The sequence below is a fragment of the Martes martes genome, assembly GCF_963455335.1.
Source record: "Martes martes genome assembly, chromosome: 3".
Classification (NCBI taxonomy): Eukaryota; Metazoa; Chordata; class Mammalia; order Carnivora; family Mustelidae; genus Martes; species Martes martes.
Genome location: NC_137890.1, coordinates 100,903,312 through 100,923,702, shown reverse-complemented (window position 1 = coordinate 100,923,702; position 20,391 = coordinate 100,903,312). Strand labels below are relative to the sequence as shown.

Genomic DNA, 20,391 nt, shown 5'->3' with positions numbered 1-20,391 from the left:
ACAATCCTCAACTGTTAGGAACCGACTCTCCACCTGTGTAGCTTAGTCCATGTGCATCAGGGTCAACGGCAGACGGGAAATTCTCTAAATTAATTTCCATGTAGAATACAATGTTTATTAAATGGCAGGGACAAGTGTGTACTAACCTTAAGTGTGGATATATAAATATATCTATTAACTTAGTCATATAGCATTATTCACAGCAGCAATTACTTAGAACTTAAACCAACAAGAGCTTTTCCCAGGAAGTACTGTATCATTGGCTTTGTTTAGAACTGCCCACACATTGTGACAACAAAAAAGCAGACCAGACCTGCTGAAGTGAGTTTCCTTGCTTTGGGTCTCTAGAGCTGTTATAGCCTCGTCGCTGCACCTGGAGAGGACCACGCCCACTGCCCCACCTGTGAGCAGCAGCTGCCGCCCAGCCTGCACTTGGAAATCAGGCAAACAAAAGCATTCTGAAGACACAAAATGAACACTGAAGTTCAAACACAAAAGCATTTGTATCTCCAGAGCCTTTGCAGTTTACAGTGAGGGTGGGGAAAGGTGATGGCACTTCGGCACTATTGACTACGGGGCCAATACTATGCTGTGGGGCTGTCCTATGCATCACATGGCATTTACCAGCACCCGGGGCTCTACCCACCACAGGGCCAGTAACACTCCCCCAGCTTTCCCCGGATACATGCCAATGTCCCTGGCTCACCACCAGCTGAAAATCACCGGGATGGAGGTTAGAACACCTTTGGGAAAGTACACAAGAGTCAGGCACAGTACTTGCCCTAGGGAGGGGGCATTTTGTCTTGTTTTGTTTTAACATCCTTTTAACTTTTTTTTTTTTTAAGATTTTATTTATTCACTTTACAGAGAGAGAACACAAGCAGGGGAGAGGCAGAAGCAGGCTCCCCACTGAGCAGGGAGTTGGACATGGGGCTCGATCCCAGGACCCTGGGATCATGACCTGAGCTGAGGGCAAACACTGAACTGACTGAGCCACCAAGGCGCCCCTCTCCTTTTAACTCTTAACGAGTACATCTACTTCTCATTCAAATAGAACTTTAAATACATGAAGAAAACTAAAGAGACAAGCCAAGAACAATGTTTAGGCAAGAGTATACCACCGAGGAAATGCCAGCAGACTCCTCAAATTACTTTTCCTTCATATTTTATTTATTTTCATATATTTCCCTAATGAACAGAAAACAAAACAAAACCTAACAAAAACAAAACCATCTTTCCAGAAAGATCATCAAGGCCAGGAAAGACTTTCTATATACATGGAAACAAGCGGTCATTTTTTTTTTTAAGATGTTATTTATTTATTTGACAGACGGAGAGCACAAGTAGGCAGAGAGGCAGGCAGAGAGAGAGGAGGAAACAGGCTCCCCGCCGAGCAGAGAGCCCAATGCGGGGCTCGATCCCAGGACCCTGGGATCATGACCTGAGCCGAAGGCAGAAACTTTAACCCACTGATCCACCCAGGAGCCCCACAAGCAGTCATTTTAAAGAAAGTCTTTCTGGTCCCTCCTCAGAATCACTTATTTTACCCACCATTCTAACTTTCTGTGATTTCTCCAGAACAAAGCAGAATCAAAGTGGCAAAGCTGAGTCTCCATGGCAAGGCAAGCATCCCATCCCCAGGGCCTCGCTAAGAGCCCTGCTTGATACTGCAAAAAAGAACAAGGGATCTAAAGCCAGGAAGCCTGGGTTAGAGTTTCTGTCCTACCACTCTGTCTCACCCCGGGCCCCTGACCAAATCACGGCCTTCTTCACACCAGGTTTTATTTATGTAATGGAGGGGTGATGCACTTCACAGTGCTTCCGAGAATGAACTCATATGAAATATGCACAAGTTCTTATGCAGACATCAAATGTTATTACCTTTATTGTGGGCTTATACATATCACAATCCCCCACCGTTGGCTTTGCCAACGGGAGTTTAATCACTGAAAATGGCCCTGGCATTGGTTTCATCAGCATCAACAGCAGGTTCAAAAAGGGTGACAGTATCCAGACGTAAGAGTGATGGGGAGTGCTGTCTGGGTTCCGATCCTATGAGGCGACACCTGGGCAACTTTCTTCACTTCTACACACCTCAGTCTATCTACAAACTGGGGATAACAGTAGTACAGTTGAGGGTCATTATTTGCCATAGTTATGTTCTATAAAGTCACGGTGAACGCCAAATTCGGGAAAGCTGAACCAGTGTTCCCAAGGGAAACACAGGGACAGGTTCCTGTGAGCCTCTGGTCACAACACTTCTGTCAACCGATCAATTCCTAATCCTGTGTTAGGTATTTCTGTTTTAAGACATCTTCTTTAATATAGATGGTTGACTCATTAACCTTCAACTCCTAGACAGTGGTAGTCTAACTCGTGCTTGAAGACCTTCCCTAACACACGCATATTCTCCACCAGAAACCTCTCTGCCTTCCTGCACTTCTGAACGCCAAGCACTCTAACACTATGCTTAGGGGCCATGTTAAACCATAAAAATCACAAGAGGGAAGATCAAAAAGGCCCCAGAAAGGGGGCGCTCGTTAGACCACAAGGAGAGTACTCATCTACGGTGTGAGAAGCAAGAAGGGAGAGCGCTACCTCGTTGGACCTTGGCTGGGAATGTGTACATCAGGCCACGTGCACTTCCCTGCACTCTGCATACGTTTGTGAATGGCCACATAAGCATACATTTTAACATGTAGCCCGAGATGCAAATACAGAACCCTCACATAATGAGGACTGCCTGTGCCTGCCTCACAGAGCTGCTCGGATAATTCAGTGAACCAAGACAGATCAAGCCCTGAGAACTCGGCCATCATGGCATGCGGTGAGTGTTCAGGAGGTTAGCTGTTACGGCAGAATCCAGCAGGTCCAGAAAATATCACGTGGTGCAAAAAGCATTTAACAAAATGATGAAAAGGAACACAGGTGGTGACAGAGAAACACAGAGGAGAAAATATGGCAAGGAGGCAAGAAACCAAAACTCTTAACATCTCTTTCCTAACGTGATATTTATTCATTTTCCTTCTATTCATTCTCCTTCCTTTCCACGGAGAGGTTATACTCCCTGGGCCAACTATCTACCTTTCTGCTCTCAAATGCATTCTCTGCATGCCCTGCCCTTTTCTGTGACATATCATAGGAAACCACATCTCCCAACCCCCCTTGCCATCTGGTTTCAGGTAGGGTCGGCCTCAGGGAGGTGGCAGCAGAAGCTCAGAGGGCAGGCACAAGGAGGAAGCCAGTCTCTGACCAGCTGCATCTTCTCCACAGACACAGCTCTTCCCAGAGGGTCCCCCATGACCTTTGTGATACCACCACCAACCCCGACCCTGCTGCAGCCCTGAGGTGGGGGGGAACATTGTCCCATGGCTGCAGATCTCTGGGTGGACACATATTCTTGGTAGCTCCCCTCCTCCAACCCCTACATGCTCACTCTTCTATAGTAGGTTCTCTGACAAAGGCCTGGTCCAGCTCTCCCAGTCACTCTAGTACACATAGGCTCCAGAAGGATGTTCTGCCCTGCGACTCTGCCAAGACCCTCCCTGACGCACTCACCCATTCCCTCCCACCACCTCACCTCTCTTATTCAGACTCACTGGCTTCCCTGAATTGAAAGCAAATAAAGGCATTTGGGGGGCTTTGTGCGATTTTTAATTCACTGCTGCAGGAAAAAAAAAAAAAAACAAGTGCACATATAAAAATATTAGAGCTACTCCTGCTTTTTATCAAATTATATTACCTTGGCCACCTTTCCACATGGGCCACTGGCTGCCCCTGCACCCATGGCTTCCTTCTGCTTCAGTGCTATTTACTTTTTAAAGACTAAGCATTACTCTCAACTCATAAATACCTGGATTAAAAAACCTCCAAATGCAGCCTATGGCGCATAGCCAATATTCGCTTGTAGTCAGCACTGGCCATTCCCAGCTGCTGACAGCAGCCTGTGTAATCACTATCCATGAACTGAGGGAACTTCCATTCTCTTTTCTTTCCATTATTTCTCACCCCAGTGCATGAAAATGTAATGCCTGGCCATCATCACAAGCAGGCATAAAAGAGGAATAAAAGAGTTCATGTGGATAAAAGAATGCAATAGTGCAACGACTCTGGTAAGTGAATGAGAAAATCAGGAGTCGGGGAACCTATGGACAATGCCCGTGGCTCACTGAACCCACATTCTCTACCCCCCAGGACACATGGCTAGACTACATTTTCTGGAGAGATACGGCCAGGTGATGGGAGTCTGAAACAACGGAGTACGAATGGCAAGGGACTATCCACTGCCAGCCTGGCTGAAACCTCCTGCAGGCGGGATCCTATACCTGTTCCCCCCATTCCACAGGCAACCATGGACACCACCACAGGGTCAGCTGGGGAGGGCCTAGATGGCCTCGCTCAGTAAAGGACTTCATGCAAGGAATCATTACCTTACACCACCCCCACCCGGCTAAAACTGTCAACTAGAGAAAACATTGGGTGCCACCTGACTGCACACACAGACCCACACACACATGCAGAGAGATCCGCTTGTTACAGAAGGTCATCAACGCAGGACACACACCTTTCGAAGGAACTAGTTGGACATCTATTTAAGGTGGCCTGGGGGGTATATGAAATAATCCCCAGAATGTCCTTCTAGAAAGGACAACCCATTGGGTAGGACCCTCAGGAACAAGCACCTGTTCCTGGTCCCTCACTTCCTGTCAGGGAGAACAGTGCTGCGCCAACCAACTTTTACTTCATAGCATAAAATAAACAAGATGCAGAGAGGTCAGGGCGGGCCTCACAGAATAAGAGGCACAGAGCTCGGGTGCCTGGATGGTTCAATCAGTTGGGTGTCCAACTCTTGATTTTGGCTCAGGTCATGATCTTGTGGGGGTAGGACTGAGCCCCATGTTGGGCTGTGTGCTCAATGGGGTATCTGCTTGGAGAGTCTACCTCTCCCTCTGCCCCTCCCCCCACTCTCTCAAATAAATAAACCTTAAAAAAAAAAAAAGGCACCAAGAAAAGACCCATAAATCCTAAGTAAGTGTTACTCCAGGTGGAGGGGGAGGATGGTTCAGAGAGCAGGTCCATACCACAAAGTGTTTCCTCTATGGAGAGTAAGTACTCAACTTGAGGGTAAACATTCTGGAAACTTTTATGCTAATGTGACAGGGTAATTTTCTGTCTTTGAATCCACTAACATAACTGAAGCTTTGTATTCTGGACCACCTTGTTTTTTGTTTTTTTGTTTCTTTTAAATTTCACTTCCTGGTCATTTATTTGTATTGTGTCAACCCAGGATGGTTTAGAAGTTTTAAAAACCGTTCTGTTCTTCCAATCACCCAGAATCCTCAAACTTTTCAGCCAAATTCCGAAGGTTCCTGCACTGCCTTCCCCAATCCTTCCTGCCTCTCCTGGGTTCTCCTCCAGCCTCCTGGTGAGGCAACTCCCTCACCCCTCTCCCCAGCTTCAAGGCAGTATCTTATTGGCTACATGGTGGCAAACTCCCCAGCAGCCTTCCTGATGCGTGAGCTGCCTCTGCGGATTCCTGTAAGCCATCATGAGGCTCAGATCAAAATGAAGAGTTAAGCGGCCAATCATCCATCAACATAGCTAAAATAACGCAGGACTCCAGCCCCAGAAAATGGCCACGGAAAGAGAATAAATGACTAGAAACCTGTCAGTGGGCCTTACCCATGTTAATTAACCCGAGAGAGAGCCTCAGCCTGCCCGACAGATGCTTTCCATCCATCACTCTAAACCTGAGAGGCAAAATAAAATGGCCTTGGCCTCCCTCCTCCAGGGAGGTGGACGTTCGCAGAGAGATTGCACACCGGTTTTGGGAGAAATGAGAAGTTCTTACCAGAGTGAGTGCTCTGTGTGCAGCACCAAGTCTGCGGATGTGAGCCGCCTTCGTCATGGGAAGGGCACTGGATATGGAGACAGCATTAGCTGTGCCAAGCAGTACCAGCGGAACTGCCCATTATAGGGAGTCCTGAACTGGCTGCAGAGAGGGATTTAAACACGTATGCATCTTGGGGTATCCGGGTGGTTCAGTTGTTCAAGCAGCTGCCTTCAGCTCAGGTCATGATCTCAGGGTCCTGGGATGGAGCCCCACATTAGGCTCCCTACTCAGCAGGGTGTCTGCTTCTCCCTCTGCCCCCCTCCTGCTCATGTGTTCTCTCTCATGCGCGCGCGCAGATAAATAAGATCTTTAATATAAGTAAGTAAAATAAGCACATATACATCTCCTTGAAACTGAATGGAGAGAAAAACAGATTGATGGCAAGGATGGCCAGGACAGAACGACAGAATGAGCAAAGGAAACCACAGGTAAGGGGAAATCCAAAGATCACCAACCATCCTCAGAGTGTGGGTGCACTGGGGCTCTGTGTGGGTCTAGGTTCGAGGCAGACCCCGTGTTTAAAAAGTTCCAGGGACAGAAGTACGGTAAATCCACCGTAAAACATAAACATCTTCCACAGTTGATAAGACATCTGTCATTAGTGGCATCAGAAAGGGGACCCCTGAGATATGGAGGAAGGGCGGGGGGAGGGTAACATGAGCGAGTGTTTTAGTCAAGTCTCTGTACTTCTCTGCATACCTGAAATATTTCACCATTTCCTTTTTTTCAAATAAAATCAGAGAAAATACACATGCTGTTGTTTGGAAACCTCTTACCACAAACAGAGGATTCTGATTCGATCCGGCCAAAGCCAGACATACCTCGTGAAGACAACCGCCCTGCCCTGCTCCTCTACGAGTAGCCTAGTGACAAGACATGTGGCTGCCCACAGCTCTGACCTCTGCCCCCATGGCCCTACCACCCTCTTCCCTTGGCCCAGGAAGGAAGTAGGTTTTCGTCTGCCATGACTGTTCATTGGTACTGGACAGTGGCTCTCCCGCAGGCAATCCTCCAGGCTCCGGGGCACCTGCCAGTTCAGAGAAAGAGGAACGAGAAGCCCATGTGCACCACAGGCAAAGGGCCAGGAAGGTGACACACATTCCTCTGTTAACCATCTTCCCAAAGCCTGCTGCCCCCATCATGCTAGTTTAAGAGCTGGTTCCTGCCCCATTCCAGGCGAGCTAGCAGACGACGCATGGGACTCAGCTGCGCAGCACGAAGCCAAGGTCAGGCGCTGACATTTCTCAAGACGTGACAAACGTCCTGGGAACCAAAGAAGGAAATCTAAGCCCAGGCAGTGAAGGTGTTTCATTTTAATCGCTTCTCACTGCCATCAAAGCCCCTGCCTCTTCTGAGATGACTCATCTTTGACGCCAACAGGAAAACATCATTAACTTTAAATCCCATAATCTGGATTTGATGATTAACATATTTCAATGTCTGTACTACTGGGATAAACACACACACACACACACACACACACACACACACACAATGTCTTCTACCTCAAATCTTTCCTTCATTATACTCATCTACTCAGCTTACCGTGAAGCCACGGGCCAGGTTCTGTGCTAGCCACTGGTGGTATGAAGACGAGAAAGGCCAGTCCTAGCCCTCAAGGAATTTACAGTCTAAACAGACCCACAGTAAGTAAAAGCCATTTTGATGCTACTCTGCACTTTCTCTGGCAATATGTATTCACGAGATCTACTGGTGTGGCTCTGGTTTTATTTTCACCGCCAACACTGCATCTTTCTCTTCCGGTCATGTCTCGAGAAATCAAAGTTAGAATCTGGTTCTTTGAAGTATTACGGCACCAAAAACCAAAACAAAAACAGGTATGGGATCTATCAATCCCTTCAAAAAACCTTTTCTGACACCAATTTTCCTCTCTGATCACAGGCCCTGTGGTAATCAGAGTTCAAGAGTCATTAGTTCTTAGAAGCCAATTATCCTGGCCTAAAAGGACTCCTATGGTCACGCAGAAACCTAATCACAAAGCCAGAGCAACTTTCTCCTACCTGAGTCAGAAAGGAGATGCTGTGGGCAGAACGGTGACCCGCTGCCCCTCCCTCCAGGAAGACCCAACTATTTCCACACTCCTGGGGCTTGCCCCAGTGTATGCAGGCCACGTGCTGCAGACTCTGAAGGCTATTTAAGGGATTATCAGAAACGCAAACTCATCTGTGATATGGCTTTCAAGTTATAAATGTCAATGACAGCCAAGTCTGCTGGGTTGGGAACTCCTCCAACAACAGGTTGACAATAGCCCAATTCAACGGCTCTGGAGGAGGCTGACAGACAGCTGCTCTTTCAGTAGTTATTCCCAAAGGAGCCAAGAGGCCCCTCCAAAGGCAGCTAGATATGGCATGCTCAAAAGGGAAGGTGACAACATATTTGGTGGCAGATAGACATAGCCCAGGAGTGCCACACGATGCCAACGCGTCTGCCTGCTCCGTGAAGGCTGTCAACCCCACACAGTGCAGAGCCGAGAGGAGGAGGTAGGGGCAGATATGGACACTTAAAAAAAAAAAATCGCAGCACAAGGAAAGGCAGAAAGACACATATTTATCCTTCCCATACCATACGCCATGGCAGCTGGGTATCAGGGACCACAGACCCAGCTCCAGGTCTCCGCGATGTCAGCCTGCGACCCCCAGCTGCCGTGCCTGGCAAATCTCAGTAGGCATTGCGTGAACTTGCCCTATCTGTCAACAGTGAACTAACTGACAAAACAGACTCCTGAAGATACACTGCTAAGTTGTGTAGTCCCTGAAATGAAGTCCCATTCTAATTAAGTGATGTGTGTACCCTATGGGGGCATGGGGGAAGGAGAAGGATGGATTAAGTAGGCCTGTTCCATCTTAGACAAAATCCCATGTCCTCAGAAATTCAAACTCCCTTTGAGGTTCTGAAGGAGACACTTGTTTCTCTGGTCTCTCCCAGCAGGACAAATTCTCAAGGTGACAGCTAGAGAGAAGCCACTGATACAAGTCACACGGTCACATCATTTTCTGGCTCTAACATTAAGGCTTTTATTCACATCAGACATCTGTCTGTTTGTGAGTTGCTAGGGTAGGTTTTTTTTTTCCTGTGGTATTTTTTTTTTCCTGTGATGTTGTTAGAGACAAAGTTTGTTCAAAGACTCACATACATAAAAGAAACAGGAATTAGCAATGTTTAAAGTTTCATTCTATAAGCCTCATACCCTTGACACCCAAATCCTAGCAGGCTGCAAAATCTGGATACTCTGCTCCCAAGTTAACAACTCATTTACCAAGGTAACTCTCAAGGGTAGCTTGGGCAGGGACTTTAGGCACTATGGACTATTCAGATGGTTCAAATAAAGAAGTACTTAGCAAATTTCTTCCTCCATAAAAATACGTCCATAACTGAGGACTTAGGAAAGTGTACTTCTTGAGTTCCTTGCTACACAGTTCAGAGACTGTGCGGTCTTTGGCAATCACACTCTTCATCGGCCTTACTTATATTCACCTCATGATCCTCTGCGTCAGATTTCGGTTGGGCTGCTCTGAAGGAATCAGCCATTCTATGGAAGGGAATCATGCTAAATAAAGCCATGTTTGATCATGATTGAATAAAGCAATAAAGAGCCTTCTGCTCCAGTCACTTTACTAATTCTAGACAGATAAGATATCCTTGCCCAATTGTCCCAAAAGATTAAACCCCACCAGGTCTTCACCAGAGAGCTGGAGATGTCCTCTAAGGATTGGGGTGGCACTAGGAGAGGCACCCCTCAGCCCTTTGGGACTAGGGGTCTGTATTTAGACACTTCCAAATGCCAACATCTGACTCAACTATTGGAACTTCTCCCTCCCGAGGGCAAATATTCTGGGTCTATGCTAAGCCACATGGATATCTGCTTACGTCAATACTTACATGACCTAATGGATCCTCCTCCAATGTCCTCTTTAGAGCAGTAATCACTCCTGAAATCACAAGGACAAAGATATTTTTAAGTTTCTCCTTCTTAACAACTTGATCTATTGCAAACAGGCTGACGAAGATCATCTATGGACTTTGCTTCTCCCGTTTTGCAACCCAACTGCCTTTCGATGTAGTCTCCCAAAAAGAACCTAAAAACAGCTAACCGGGAGGCCCTATCACTTCAACACCCAAAGGCATTACCAATAATAATAATAATAATAATAATAATAAAATAAACTGTATTATCTCATGTGTTAAGATTCAAATCCAACCATTATTAGTTTAGCAGGATTAAGGCTACGTTTGGCAAAGATGGAACTTCTGCACAAAACTTCTCTTTGTTGCAAGTCTCAGGCACTAAACCCAAGATTTTACCAATTCTAATGCTTCCCGGACTAGCCTGCATTAATATACACACACAGTTCCAAGTATATGTATACACACAATTTGAAAAACAGATAGCTCTATCACAAAAAACTAAGGAGTTTTCAATAGGAGATAAACCCAATTGAATTTCAAGCCTGTTCATTCAAATGTAACAGATTACTTATGGCAACTTCACCTTGAAGAATAAAAATTTTTAAAAAAGAGTAAAAGCATTTTAGAAACAGATCTACTATATGCTTCTGATAAAGCTAGTATTTTCCCTCTAAAATACTCCTTTATAAAAGAAAAGAGGGGAACATGTCCTTTAATAGATCTACTTAGCATGTTTCTGATAACTCTTGGAATTTATCATCAGAGAATTATAAAAAGAGTTTGGGAGGGAGTGGGGGAGGCAAGGAGAGAAGGGGGGAAAGCAGGAGGGAGGAAAAAATAACAACCATGTTGCACAGACCCATGTCTAAGCTGACTGCCCAAAGTGTTCTTAAGACTAACCGACTGCTCTGACCGGTGAAGGACCTCACAGCAGAGCGTGCACCATGTCCTGCTAGGAAATGTCGGAGTTTTGTCATTTTTTAAATTTAAACAAGTCAATCCCCTCTCTACGTGGTCTACAGCATCCAACTACCCTTCGCAGCAGGAACATCTGCGTCCCAGTCAATGGTCTGAGCAGTGACAGGGGCCGCGCCCTGGGGAGAGGGGTTTCCACCTGCAGCCCTTCCAAACCCATTGACTCCATCCAGCAGTCTTGCCTCACAGACTTTTACTCAAGAAGGATGGAAGGTTAGAAAGAACGCAGTCAATGCCAGGGACCACACGGCCCCCTCTTTATACCAGCCTCCCGTCTGGACACAACTCTGAGGTGAAGGAATGGTTTCTGGAAGCACAACATTGTGACAGAAAAACCTGCTAACTCCACCAAGTCTCGTCATCAAGATTTTTTTTTTTTAATCAAGATCTATTTTAAGGAAACAATCCCAAGCATTTTGGTCAGTATTGAAACCTTTTCATTCATGGGTATTGGTGTGGGCTAACAAAACAAATACCCGTGTGCCTCAGGTCCGTGACACAGGCGGACTTTCAGTGTTTTTACCCTCTACTCTAGGTTTTCTTCAACATCTCAAGTGGTGCATTACATGGCAATTTTCTGACTGAGTGCTGGGATCAAGCAGTAAGATGGTAAGATTCAAAAAATGTTCAAGATGTGCCCTCCTCCCCACCCCACCTCCCAAAAATTTCAACTTCATCTCCCCCCATGCTTTCAAATCTCCATTTTTTTCTTCAATGATATTCCTATTAAATAAGAACCCAATCTTGATTTCCCCAGAAGCATCAGACCAGCTAGTCCCCAAGTCATCTGAGAACTACTGCATTACCCTCGGCTCTATCGTTAGCAAAATTCATGGTCACCATGAAACCAAAAGGCCGTTTGTGTCTATCCTCACAAAGCTTTATGTTCAACTCATCTTAAATATCATTTCCTGAGGAGCCAAATATATAACATTAATGAAAATTTACAACCACTTCTAACCAGGTCTCTAGACCAAGAAAACACTGAAGGAAGCCCTTTCTCCTTCCTCATTTTCAAAACAGCACCACTCGCTAAGATTTCACCCAAAAGTTTATTTTCTGGGGATTAATAGGCTCTCTCACACTCTTCTTGAGCTTATCCTTTTCTTTCCTCTCTTAATTACACCTCAACTATGAAAGCATTTATAAAGCATCATGGGAATTCAATCTACAAAGAATAAGGCAGAGATCACAGGGGACGGTCAGTAAAAAAGTAGCCAGGAAAAACTGGAATCCCATTTTCAACCAATATTTTAGCCCTTTGTTATTTTGGAGAAAAGATATTGTAAGTGGCCCAGAAGCAAAATACCCTACTTGGCCAGCTCTGAACTCTAGGGTGGCATTCTGTGAGGAATCTGTGTTAGACTTTCTTGCCTCGCGTGTTCAAGGACCATCTCTGCAGTACCTCTTCTAGATCCAATGACAGAGGACAATGGCGGCCAATTTCAGGCGCGGGGGTCTCACACCTCCTCAGTCCTCATGCCCGTCTACACCAGAAGCTGTCAGACTGATTCCCTTCTCAGATTTACATTCAAGTTTTTCACCCTCTGATTCCCTATGGACCCTGTCTCTCCAGAGAATCTCAGAATCTTGATGCCAAACAACCATGGACATAGCTCAAAGCAGTCTCTCCCTCTCTCATTTTCTAGAACCTAGTAAAGCAAAGTGGCTCGTGGACAGCACTGAAGCTGTTACACAGACTTACTCCTGTGAGAAAATAGCTGGAAGGGAATGTAGAGCCCTGCTCAAAGTAACTTCATGCCTACAAAAAGTTTCAAATGATTAAGACCACCTACTGGTACATGCGAGAAACAAATCATGAACATGTTTATAAGCTTTAAGTCATTTGATCTTCCTTATCAAATAACAGAGAGTCACATAAAAAAAAAAACATAATTGCAATACTGGCCTCAGATGGTTTTCATCTTATGTGGGGCAGGCTAGCTCAATTCATCACACAGTGAAATTCTGTCCTGTTACAAAGATCCTCAACCTCAGAACCTACACAACCTTAAATGCGTTTGGTTGCAACATACTTCAAAACCTCCTAGCATCTTTCCAATTCAGCGAGGCTTCTCATCACACTGCCATTGAAAGTTTCCCAAAATAGAGTCAAATCTAAATCTGCCCCACATTGCTCATGCTGCCTGGACTCAAATAGAGAAGTCCGACTCTCACAAGCTGTGTGAGGACAACCCAGTGCCTCTCCCAGCCCCCATCCTCTTGTGTCTGAAACAAAGGGGATCACAGTGCCTCCTTCCAAGGATGGCGGTGGGATTCACACAAGCTAACACTACACAGCCAGAAGCACAGTCGGACCCTGGAGAGGCAGCAAGCCCTCCACCAACAGTGGTGATTGTCACTGCTGTGGCTGCTACTGCTAGAAGAGGACAGTGAATTAGTAGGATAATAAAAGGCCATCCTAGAGCCAGTTGGAAGCCTAGAATCACAGCCACTGGTAACGCGTGATACATCACATTTTCATCTTGTGAACAGCCATTTTGCCAGGCAGGTGTGACAATGACAACGATGCAGTGGCTTGGGACTTGGAATACCCTTAGTTAAAACGACTGTTCTCCTACAGATGGTCCCCACGTAAAGTGTAGGTTTGATTGACAAGTAAGGGAAAAAAAATTCCCACCTTGCAACTTGAGAATTCATCACTAACTTGAATTCTCAAGACACTGGTATCCAAGTCTCTCCAAGATTTTACCAAGACAGGAGGACAGTGGGCCAGGAGAACCAGGAGATCACTTCTCTAGGTTTGCACCTGCTATTCATGTTCCCTCACAATGTCACAAAGAGCAGAGCCCTTGATGAAGCTTGTACACCACCCCAAAGACCAATTTGTATTTTCATCAGGATTATTTTAACAGACACTGGGGAATTAATCTTAGAGTTCAGTTTCTTGAACCTACCCCAAGTTATATCTGTGTCTGTCCCCTAGCCTAATGGTTCTCAACATGCCATCTCAAACCAGCAGTATCAACATCATCTGTGAGGCTTGCAATTCAAAATCTCAGCCCTCACCCCACGCCTTCTGAATCCCAAACTCTAGGCTGTCACCCAGGAGATTTGAATGCTAGCTCAAGTTTGAGAACCGCTGCCAACAGGCTATTAACATGTGGGCTGGGGCATCACTATGGACGGCTCTCTTCCTTCAACTATCTGGCATTTCTCAGATCCATAAAACCTGCTATAGGATGATGTCAGCTGTTCCTTTTATTTTTAATTCCTCATGAGGAGGCTGATGGTGATTCATGCAGCACCTTATGTGACTGCTTAAATAGTAAGAATCCTTCTTTCCCACCCCTAATGGAAGGTGACTATTGCCTGTTATTTCTGATGTAATTACAGGAACAATTCAGTCACAAAAGCTTGTCCTTTATCAACCTCAGCAAAAGCTGCAATAGAGAGTTGTAATTATAACACTCCATTCTTTCCCATAATGTGCTCACAATAATGTACCCTTTGAAACTGATCATACCACATGTCATAACAAGGAAACACAGAACACAGGATCAAATTTAGCTTATTGTAAATAGAGATCAAAACTGCAAGTGTCTGGGCACACCTTTTCCAATTGACAGGAAACAAGGATGCATTAGCCATCCGGCTGTACCTCATTCATCTGAGTGAAATATGGGGGGGTAGGGAGGGAAGGATGTTGGTTTAATGCATTCTATGGTCCTAGGGTAACCTCACAATACTCAACGGTCTTCTCACCAGACACTACCCATCATCTAACTAATTATCAAAGCAGGAAGCATTAAGGAGCATTTCCTAAATAATAAATAACCCTTTTCCATACCTTTAATTTGTTGATGTGTGTATTAATTTGGAGAAGTTAATTTCATACTTGCTGTGAGGTCTCCTGATGAATTGTGAATACCGGCGAATTATTAATTTCCCTTTCCTTTTTGATTAATTTCACACTTAGGCTGGATAAGAAAGGTGAGATTAATGACGTCTGGAAGACAATGTTCAGTTCTTGTAAGATACTAAATCAACCTTATGTTCAAGTAAACAGAGAACGCAGATAAGGCAATGATAATGGAACCGTCTCTAGCAGGCATCCAAGGTGCCATGCAAACAAAAGCCCAGAAACGCAGAGGGTTTAAGCTGTTAACTCTGGTGAATGCTCTTCCAGGTGGGGAGGAGAATAAGAGCTGGAGTTCTGAAGACTGCACTATGCACCCATCAACTTGTGCCCTTACCAGTGACTGAAGAGATGCACTGATTTATCACACTACAATTCTCCATTTTCCAAGGGTCCTTCTGTGCATTACTCAGTTTCTTCACATCCTCGTCTTTTCTAGACTCTCCACAACAAGCTCAGGATTCCTAGCTCAAATGCACTGAACAGACAGGTCTCCTTCTTCAAAGCACAGACTCAGGCCTGACATGCAGTTTCAGTATGCACATATATGCTAATCCTATTTCTGAGAATATTGCCTACGTTAATTGAGAACCTGCTAGGTACCAAGACACTAGGCACTTTGTATAACTTACCTAACATAAAAATTGCAGGTGAAGAAACTAAAGTTCAAAGAGCTACCTAGTTTGCATAAGCGACCCCCATCTTCACATAGATCTGTCAAACTCCCAAGCCTGGAGTCTTCCATACCACACTGCCTCCCTAAAGCAAGAGCCCACAGAACATTTATGACTGCCTGGACATTATTCCAGAAGACCTGAAAGCTACAGACATGCCGTCTTCCTCCAAGAAACTTCCCTGCCTAATCCAGCTCCAAAGGACCCAAGTCTTGTTTGCATCCCAGTATTTAAAGACAGTGTCACAACTCCATGCTATCTCTTAGACTGTCTGATGTCCACTAGAGTACACGGTGTCTTAACCCTCCCCTCAAAAACAAGCCTGCCCAACTGAGACCTATATCCAAGTCCTAATGCAGCAATCCATCATTTCTGGCCATTGTGTCCAGCAGTGCTGTCCAATATGGTAGCTCAACTTAAGTCAATTACAACCAAATAAAATAAAAAATTCAGTTCCTCAGACATACTTGCCACATGTCAAGTGCCCAATATCCACATGTGGCTAGAGGCTATTCTACTGGACGCTACTGACACAGAACATCTCCATGATGGCAGTTAAGTACTGCTGGGCAGTGCTGGTGCAGAGATCTCTCAGGGCAGCACCTTTTCATCTAATATCCATCAAACCTGTGCAGGAGGACAGAGCCTCTTCCTTACAGAACTCAATAAAGGTGCCATCAGACCACAGTCATATCTATGTGTCTTCAGGTCACGTCCTTTAAGGACTAACATTCCTTTGACAAATCATGTTATTCGGCAAACGTATAAATAAAGCCCGTGGACTGACCTCGGAGAACAGAAAGAAGAAACGATCATCATGAGCCCTTCCATTTGGCCATAACGACCCTGCACAACTGTAGGTGAGGAGAGATTCAGCAGCAACTGCAGACACAGGTGCGGTCACCCACACAGCGGTGTCCCCGAGGTGCAGCCTCACCAAAGCACTCTCTCCTTGAGAAGTTAATCTCTGCTGTTCCTCCTTGGCAAGACATAGTCCCCAAGTTTGGACTCCTGTTTCTAATTATTAATGAATTCAGTGCAAGGAAACCACTTCTCAAATCACTCTCAACCAACTGTTTCACTAAAAATTGGATCATCAGCAAAGGAGACAAACTTTTGGTGACAATGACGGTCTGACAGCAGGCTAGAAGAGACAGCCTCTGTCCCCTCAGTGATACCTGACCTGGAAGGAGTTACCTCAAAGACTTCCAGGAATGAAAAACTTGAGAAGCTCCCATCTGGGCAAAGATCCTAAAATATACTGTTGGTTACTATTAAATTGGAATAATCTGGGTATAACACCCAGAGTGGTAAACACCAAGTTTAGTTTACTAAACTGATCTGACCTCCGAATGTTAAACCTATAAGTGCAAAGCATATAGTTATTTTTTTCCCTTTGTCAGTTCTTCCTTGCTTTCCTCCTCCACCCTCCCTGCTGTCTGGGCATTATGCCCAAAACAAGCCAGTCTTCATGGTGGCCAACATGGGTTATAAAATGATGGACCCAAGTCTAAATGCCAACTCCTTCAGGTAATTCCCCTTGACAGTCCCAGACTCAAGAGGGTACACAGAGTGGACCTGGGCCTCTCTCACCACAGTGATAAAGAAATGAATGGGAACTCCGCGGAGCTAGGACAAGAAATCAAGGTAAAGAATTTCCTAGCAAAAATGCAAATGAATTTATCCTTGTGAAGGAAAGAGGAGATGAACTAACACATTCCTCTCTTAGGGTCTAGGAAAGTCATCTAATGCTGAATAAATATTCCACTCTCCTGCCTGTCACCGGGGCATTACTCAGCTTCACTGAAGGACCACAGCCCACTGAATTACTAACCCTAATGAAACTTCCAACATTCACCCTTTCCTGCTCAGTGGCTCACAACAATAGCTCCATAACCTGTGGACATTTCTCAGGCCTCATCCCCTCACCCCTGCAATCCTTCCTGACAATCTGCCAGATGAACTTCGGAAACATCCCTCCCCCCCCACCCTCCACACACACACAACAGCCTTTCCACTTCAACAAGTCGGCTCAGGCCACCACCTCAAAGATCAAACCCTGGCCTCTTAGGCCCTCTGAAATCAGGAAGGATGGCTTTGCTCAACGAATTGGGCTCTCTTCTCCCTGCCTCCCACACATCCATGCACGTACCCTTCCATAACACAAACATCGACTCTGGGAAACTTTCCCAGACCTGAAGGCTGGCTCCCTCCTGTGTGTGGTAACACTCAAAACCAGAATGTCAACCCCTCAAGAGCAGGGCGAGTCAGAGTTTTCCATATCTCTGAGGAACCAGAAGCTTAGACCCAGAATCTTACGCAAAACTGGCACTTCTTAAATATTTGATAATCCACTGAAAAGCATTCCAGTCCAGGGGCGCTCGGGTGGCACGGCTGGTTAAGCGTCTGACTCTTGGTTTCAGCTCAGGTTGTGATCTCAGGGTTGTGGGATCGAGCCTTGTGATGGGCTCTGCACTCCACTCTGCGTGGAGTCTGCTTAAGACTTTACTTCTCCCTCTGCCCTTCTCTACCTCTCCTCCATCCCCCTAAGATAAGTAATAAATCTTAAAAATAAAAAGGATTCCAACCCACGCTTGTAAGCCCATTACCCTGACTGGATTCTCAGACAACTAAGACCCCTTCAATATACAGTTTGCTCACCAGGAGCCCATGGAGGCTCCATAATGCGAAAGGAGCCCAGGTCTGGACTCACGCTGCCTCGGCCTCTTGAATTCTAGCTCTACTGTGTACCAGGTATGGCCCTTTACACCTCCAGGCCTCCCTTTGGCTTTTTGTGAAACCCAAGTAATATTAGAACCTACCCCCCACCCCCGGGGCACTGAGTTCAAGAAACACAGGTAAAGCACTCAGCTTAGTGCCCAGCCTCTGGCAGATGGTCAATAAACGTTATTTCACTGCTCTTTCTCCTATTATAAAAGTCTCCTTAAGGGGACATGTAGCATTATCAAAACAACATGGTTATGAGGATAAAAGTCACCTGTGTTCAAATCCCAACTCTATTCAATAGATCCCAGCTGTTGGACATTGGGGAAATTAGTCCATCACTGCCCTTCAGGACCTTTATCTATAAAATGGGATAAATAATCAACCTCAAAGTCTCAGTGTAAGGACTGCATGAGGGAATAGATCTCAAGTTCCCAGTACACATTGAGCAACTCAATTAGTGGCATTTGGTAAGTATGATGTCAATCCAAACACAACTGGAAAAAACATCCTCATGCTCCTTGCTCACATCTGCCATGTCCTTCCAGTCACATTCTTTAAGCTCATAATCCAGGCCCTGGCCTTTTAGCTGACACCCCCCACCTCCTGGGTCATCAGCCAGGGTCCTCACACAGAGAATGCATAAAAAAAATCACATCGAGAGCTGCAAGGAGACTCATTTCCTCAAGGCAAAGATGTGCATCCTCATTTTTACAGCTTTGCTGATCTCTAAATATTCATAGCTACTCACATTTACACATAACACTAGCAAGGCCATTACTGAGAGGAAAACAAACTGGTACTATCAGTTACTGGAGGGTGGCTGGGTGGTGGACATTGGGGAGGGTATTCGCTATGGTGAGTGCTATGAAGTGTGTAAGTCTGACAATTCACAGACTTGTACGCTGGGGCAAATAATACATTATATGTTAATAAAAATAATTAGTAAAAAAAAGTGAATCTGTGATTGAAATCAGTCTAACAGAAAAGAGGCCAGCGTGCAGAGAAGAAAAAAAAAAAAACCCACAGATACGAAATGAATATTCAAACAAGTGGATAAAAATGTTACAACCCTACTAAAGGTAGACCCCAGCCAGAAGCAGACCCTCACTGCAAAAAAAAATAAACTGTACTCTTTCAGATCAATTTGTAAGTTTTTGCAAACTCAGAGGGGAAGTCAGAGCAAAGAGAGGCCTGGGGCTCCCACTCTTCCCCTTCCTTGGGCCCTGGGGGTTCTTGGCTTCCGCTCCTCCAGGCTCCTGTCCTGGGGCCCATGGAGGCTTGGGTGGGGTGGGGGGAGCAACCAGGAGCTCCAAGCTCCCATCCTTGGCCCAGCTCTCAACTGCTAGAAGGCAGAGGAAGGGCACAAGGCCAGCACTCAGAAGTTATACGAGTTACCAGGTACCCAAATTCCCACCAGAAATCTGTGTCTTCTGGGCCCTGGCCCTATTGCCCTAAGCTGGAAAATGACTTTACTTCCTTCCTGTGGCGCCCAGGCCTAGCCTGGCCCCTAGGCAGGGCCCAGCAGGCTCCTCGCTGCACTGGGCCTGCTGGAGCCCACAGGTCCTTCCCTCACCCCCTCACCTGGAGCAAGGGCAGGCTATTCCTCTGATGCAGGCCTGGGGGGAGGCTCGGCAGAAACCAGGCTGACTAAGCTGAGGCGCTGCTTCACTGGGGCCTGCATCTCTCTGAAGAGCTGTGAGCTGCTCCAGCCTCGCAGCTGGCTCTCTGCCCCGAGCTCCCTCATGGGCTCCAGCTGCCCCACTCGCCCCTTGCCCACACCTACCGCAGGGCTCGCAGGTGTTCTTGCTCTGACCGGAAAGTCAGCTGGGCATTCCTGGCTGATCAGAGCCTGACACTCACCACCAGGCCGGGAGCAAGTCTGTGATGGCAGCAGGGCAGCAGCCAGTCTGTTCCGACACTTGCCGGGCCGCCCAGGCTCCCTCACTATGTCCAGGGCAGCCCCAGTCAGGAGCAAGGACCACGTGAGGAAGAGGGGAGGGACCCACGAAGTCACAGCCACCGCACCAAGTCACACAGCTGACAGGCAGGCCAGCTGTCTAACCACAGAGCCCTCTCCAGTCACCCCTGTACGGGCCACTCTCGCCCATCTGCCCTCAGCGGTCCTTTCGCTTCAGGATTGAAGGAAGACCAACAAGCCTTCTTCAGGTGCTGAGTGCCAGGGGGCAGGGAGGACCAGCTGCGTCTGTGCAGCACCCCGGCCGGCCCTCCACCCCCACCCGCAGGGACAGCTGCTGCCCTCAACGGCATTTCTCCCCAAGGTTCTCGCAAGCCACGCGGTGCTTGGCGGAAGTGGA

General features: G+C 46.3%; 1 protein-coding gene across 1 annotated transcript in view; it reads right to left on the bottom strand.

The window, feature by feature from the left end:
• MGAT5 (alpha-1,6-mannosylglycoprotein 6-beta-N-acetylglucosaminyltransferase) overlaps window positions 1–20,391 on the bottom strand; it is a 312,019-nt gene that overhangs the window by 256,825 nt on the left and 34,803 nt on the right. The window contains exon 2 of the mRNA XM_080799785.1: window positions 9,794–9,843. The gene's annotated coding sequence lies outside the window, so the exon portion shown is untranslated. The remainder of the gene's footprint in view (window positions 1–9,793; window positions 9,844–20,391) is intronic.